This window comes from Crassostrea angulata, chromosome 4, assembly GCF_025612915.1.
Source record: "Crassostrea angulata isolate pt1a10 chromosome 4, ASM2561291v2, whole genome shotgun sequence".
Classification (NCBI taxonomy): Eukaryota; Metazoa; Mollusca; class Bivalvia; order Ostreida; family Ostreidae; genus Magallana; species Magallana angulata.
Genome location: NC_069114.1, coordinates 8,411,501 through 8,417,602, shown reverse-complemented (window position 1 = coordinate 8,417,602; position 6,102 = coordinate 8,411,501).

The following is a 6,102-nucleotide window of genomic DNA, read 5'->3' as shown; positions in this document are numbered from 1 at the left end:
GTTATGAGACATTTTCTATACTTTATAACGGACAAAACCAGTCATATTTATGACTTTAAAAAATTCTTCATCAATTTCTTAATGCCTCTCATCAGAAACTCAGCTGATCTTTCTTCTATTGATAAATATCTCGCACCAATATTAGACCTATGAAATCAGAGACAACGCATGGTTGTTATGTTTTAAATTTTTAATTTATCGTGTGGTAGTACATGTAAATGAATAGAACTTATCTCATCGATTGTTTTAATGTTATGAGACATTTTCTATACTTTATAACGGACAAAACTAGTCATATTTATGATTTAAAAAAATTCTTCATCAATTTCGTAATGCCTCTCATCAGAAACTCAGCTGATCTTTCTTCCATTGATAAATATCTCGCACCAATATTAGACCTATGAATTCAGAGATAACGCATAGTTGTTAGGTTTTAAATTTTTAATTTATCGTGTGGTAGTACATGTAAATGAATAGGACTTATCTCAATTTTTAGAAGATAAAAAGTAAGTTTTTATCGTAGTTTTAAAAAAAATCTGATTTACAAATCCTTTATTGTAGCTCTTCGAAAAATTTGAAATTAAATCGCTTTCGAAATTAAGTTCATTTTTCCAAGACACGCAATGTGCGTTTAATAAACGAGAGTGTATTGAAAGGACAAAGATCCCTGAAATGACAATTTCCTACAAAATTTGTTAATTTTACTGTTAAAAGCGTTAACTTTGCATATTTTAGAAATTTTAAAATCAAATAAATCTGAATTAATAGCTAAAATTAACAATTTACAATTATCATATATAACAGCCAATCAGGAAAGGTCTACCTCAAAATATGACGTGATTCATTCACTTTTGATCTCCATTTTCTAGTTTTATCGATTTGAAAAGCAGATGACTGAATTCGGAGTATGATTTTTAATGAAATTTCAGAAACAGTTATAACGTGATTCGTGTAAATGATGCACGAGTTTACACAAAAAATAGTAAGTGGCGAACGAATTTATTTTTTACCTATTAATTTTATTTGAATCGCTACAAGAAAATCATGACAGGTAAGAAGGTCTAAAAAAATCAAAATGGCTACCGCGACAAACTTGTTTTTATTGTTGTAGTACTTGGAATAATCTTATTGTAAAAAAGAAGTATTTCTAACGTTAGGTGCCTGTGTTTGTTATCGGTATACAAATGTTGACTTTGTTCGGTAATTCAACAGTTTGAGAGTTTTCGGAGTTTCCATAAACCTTGTATAACAGATACCGTCCGACTTATAGATTTTCCCTTTGATCACAAAATAAATAAATATAACGATTCAAATTATATACCTAAATATAGTTGTTTTTATTTTCCCGGTTAGTTGTAGTTTTTTAAATTTTTTCTTGGGGTCTTATTTTACATAATATACCGTTGTGTCAATTTTCTACAATTATGAACAGTCCTGGCCGGGATTTAGCAAAATTATGACAAAGTATCAGGCAATTGCAAAAAGCCGAACTTTAGCATACTAGATTGAAACAACTAGTTCAAACTCATAATTTTTGGAACATAATCGAGGAAAACGTGAACAATTACAAATTAAAACTTTCAAGACCCTGTCTTTAAGTACTCTCAGTACTTAGATTGTGAATTTGGCATTACACATTTTTTTAATCGGGCTCGGCCAATAAAATCGGGTTCAACTTATACATCCTTTTTTGTCCCTGAAGAAGATAGAGTTTTTTTAACAGTCCTAGTTCAGTGATTAAAAATCTATACCTCCCTATCATTCTAAACAATGTTAGTTTACTGTATGCAGAGTTATTTTCGTCCCGTATTTTTTTTCGCTCGTCTTCACCTGCAGAGTTTCGCCAAGACACAGATCTATGTGCTTTAAAAGAGAATATTTGAGACATTGGAATTCACATAGTCTTTAATCGCCCGCTGAAAACATCCACTCAACTGATGTTTGCTGCTTATTTTATATGATGTACCTAAACATTAACTGTTTATATTACAGAGTTCGTTTTGATATTTGTTTTTCTCTATTCTCATTGAGTTTTGTTGTAGTGTCTTTCATGTAAACTGTGACTCTTACTAACCGATCTCACTAAAAAGCGTCAGAGAGCGCCCGGGATTATAAAATAGCGCATGGGAGCGCCCGAGAAGCAAAAAAAAAAAAGGCGCCCGGGATCCTAGATTCTTCTCAGATTGGTCTTAAAAACTTTTATTGTTAACATGTATGCATACACTAGAATAAAAATCCAGGGAATTTTAATAATGCAGCAAACAGGAATTCAAAGACAACTCCAAATTATATATATACTTGTCTGTGACAGTCATTGGGTGCACCTGTTTCATTAGCCGGGTCAAGCCGGTTGGTACTTCCGGAAGCGGGTTAGTTACTTGTTTCAAATATTTCTAAGCTGCCGGGCGATGATAAAGTAGCCCGGATTGCCCGAAAAATTTCTAGCGGGCGCATGGAAAACAACATGGAGGAAAACTGAGGTAAAAATCTTCTTGCACGTACAATATCCGTTTTATATTGACTAAAATATTTTTTTTTTTTTTGATAATTTATTTATTGACAAGAACAAAGTATACAATAACTTCAAGCACAAAAATCTAATTAGCTATCTACAAGGCAGCACATTGTCTTACCTAAAATACTATGGTTATTATTTTTGTCATCTAATTTTATATTGCTTGTGAAAATAATACTTTAAAGAGTATTTAGAGTTGTATAGATTCCACAGATAATATTTGAGTGTAGTATACATGTATATACAAATAGCATAGGTTCACAAAGCAAGTAAACAAAATGGTGCACAAATAAGGCTAAATTAGCAATGTATAGAGATTTAAATAAATGTACAAGTAATATCTTGCCTAACCCGGTAGACAACACTATCAGTCACAAATTCTCCGGGTGTAGAGATACATAGGCAGACCATATGCATACATGGTATATAACAGTCTACTATATTACAATTGCACACTGTAGTTGTCTATATTATTAAGTTATAGAAATCAAAAATATGCTGTCTTAATTAGGAGGCTTTACCTTGTTTTACCGTCCATATCCCCCTTTTATGACAGCTCTACTGGAAGACAGGTCTCTTCTCAGTAATTTTAGGATAATAGAATATTTTACATAATGATAATAATACATATCACATCATCTTTGACAGATTTTCAAAAAACTTGCACTCAGCATTTGCATTTAAAAAACGTAAAACTGAGGCATAAAACAAGTGGATTTTTTAACATGATTATATATATTACATTCAGTTTCATTCATAGAATCCAATCTACAAAGCATTTTTTGTTTGTAAATTCTATAAGCTACATAAGTGATAAGTAAATTTAGAGATTTAGTTTTATCGCTTTTTTCATAGAAGAAACCAACAACAATATGTTTCCATTGTATTTTGAATGACAATAAATTACTTACAGTATTCCATATGTTTTTAACATTGTTACATTCAAAAAGCAAATGTTTTATATTTTCTATTTGTTTACTGTGTACACATTGATTTGATAAATCTTTTTCCATTTACTCACATATACATTATTACATAATATATTATTTAAAAGCTTGTAACTGATTTCGGCTACATGTTTATCTTTTATATCTTTAATCTTGCATTCATAAATATTTTTCCAGCTCTTCTCATCATATATTTCGAATTCTTTACGCAGTATTGATTGAAAACAAGGCTTACAAAACTTTTTTTCAATGAGATTTTTATAGAAAAAATTACTAGATTTACCAGTCAAGTTGTAATATCCCAGAGGGAATTTGAAACTCATTACGCTTTGTATGTTTATAAAGTTTACATTGCTGAATGAGAAAAGTCTTCGAATTGATTTTGTTATTTGAAAAAAGAATTTTGTATTCACATAACCAGTTAGATTTATTAATAATATCTGCATAATGCTCTAATCGTCTGAAGTTACCCTTGTCGTCAAACAAGTCTTTAATGTATAGTATTCCTGATTTAATCCAGTTTTTTCGAAGAAAACGGAGTTTCCCTTATATACTAAATTACAATTATTCCATATTGGTTGTTGTAAAATATCATCAGGTGATCTTTTTTCAAAGTGCAGTTCACGTTTACATTCATTAAAACAACAAAATATTTCTTTGTAGAATAGGGGTAATTTTATACTATCTAAGGTCTCTGTTTTAGTAGTGGAGCACTTTAAAAGAAAGTGTATATCGATATTAAGTTTTTTACACTGGTTACTAAGAATATCAAATAGGATGCCTTTTGAGTAAAGTTATCTTGGAATCCACGCTGCTTTTAATGATTTTAACTTACAATTTATGTCTACTATAGATAATCCACCTTTTGCTATGTCTCCAATTAAAGTATTTCGTTTGATTCTTTCTGTTTTCTCCCAAATGAAGTTAAAAATCAAAAGACTAAAATAAGTTTGATTTTATTTACATTTACAACTGATTAAGTTTTGATACAGCAGATAGCCTTTTCTGGCAGGATTTGTTTACGTTTAAACTATTAACGCTGCTTTTCTCTCTATTTTTGTGGAAGTTACATCTCAGTCTGTGTATTTTATGAACAATTAATATCTAGGAAAGAAAATATGGAGTGCAATTAATTAATTACGGAAGCGTATTAGTGCCACATATACACTTCACATTTTTAAAATTTTCTACACTTTAATCTGTAAATTTTACACTTAATCTGTAAATTTTACACTTTAATCTGTAAAATTTACACTTATCTGTAAACTTCACACTTTAAAGTGTAAAATTTACACTTTAAAGTGTAAAATTAAAACTTTAAAGTGTAAAATTTGAAATTCACACTTTAATCTGTAAAATTCCCATTTTAAAGTGTAAAATTCACAATTAAATCTGTAAATTTCACAATTCAAAGCGTAAAATTCACACTTTAAAGTGTAAAATTCACACTTTAATCTGTAAAATTTACACTTTAATCTGTAAATTTTACACTTAAATCTGTAAAATTCACACCCTAAATTGTAAAATTCACACTTTAATCTGTAAATTTTACACTTAAATCTGTAAAATTCACATTTTAATGTGTAAAATTTACACTTTAATCTGTAAAATTCACACTTAATTCTGTAAATTTCAAACTTTAAAGCTTTAAAGTGTAAAATTCACACTTTAATCTGTAAAATTTACACTTTAATCTGTAAATTTTACACTTAAATCTGTAAAATTCACACCCTAAATTGTAAAATTCACACTTTAATCTGTAAATTTTACACTTAAATCTGTAAAATTCACATTTTAATGTGTAAAATTTACACTTTAATCTGTAAAATTCACACTTAATTCTGTAAATTTCAAACTTTAAAGCTTTAAAGTGTAAAATTCACATACAAATTTACAGTTTAATCTGTAAAATTCACTTTTTAGAGTGTAAATTTCACACTTTAAAGTGTAAATTACACTTTTATTTGTAAATTTTACACTTTAATTTGTAAAATTCACACTTTAAAGTGTAAAATTCACACTTTAAAGTGTAAATTTTACACTTTAATCTGTTAATTTTACACTTTAATGTGTAAATTTTACACTTTAAGGTGTAAAATTCACACTTTAATTTGTAAATTTTACACTTTAATCTGTATATCACTGGTATACAAATAACATAGTGGTATGTGTTACGTTATTTTGATAAGTATATAATTCAAAACTTTCACTTCATTAATTAAGTGTTGAAACAGACAGAGAGAAAATGTCATTTTTTAATCTTAGAAATTGTTTTAGGCCAAAAAATTGCATAGAGATTTGCCCTATTTGGAAGTATTTTAGCTGATTTAATAGTATGACGGACGAAGAAACCCCTTGAATATACTGTACATTGTGCCAGAACACATAGACTCATACTGGATCGGGCATTCAACTGACCAGTTTGAAAAAAAAAATGATATTTTTAGCGAAACAATGTGTACATTTTATTACGTCATCAAAGCAGCATGTGCATGCACTTGAATGGTGTTCTTGTTCTACATAAAATATTATTAAAGAACTTTTTCTTTTCATCTAAAATGTTTTACAAAACTGTTTTCACAAAGATAAAACTTAGTCATACTAGTTAAACATACAGGTATATTTTATAATAGTGACAGC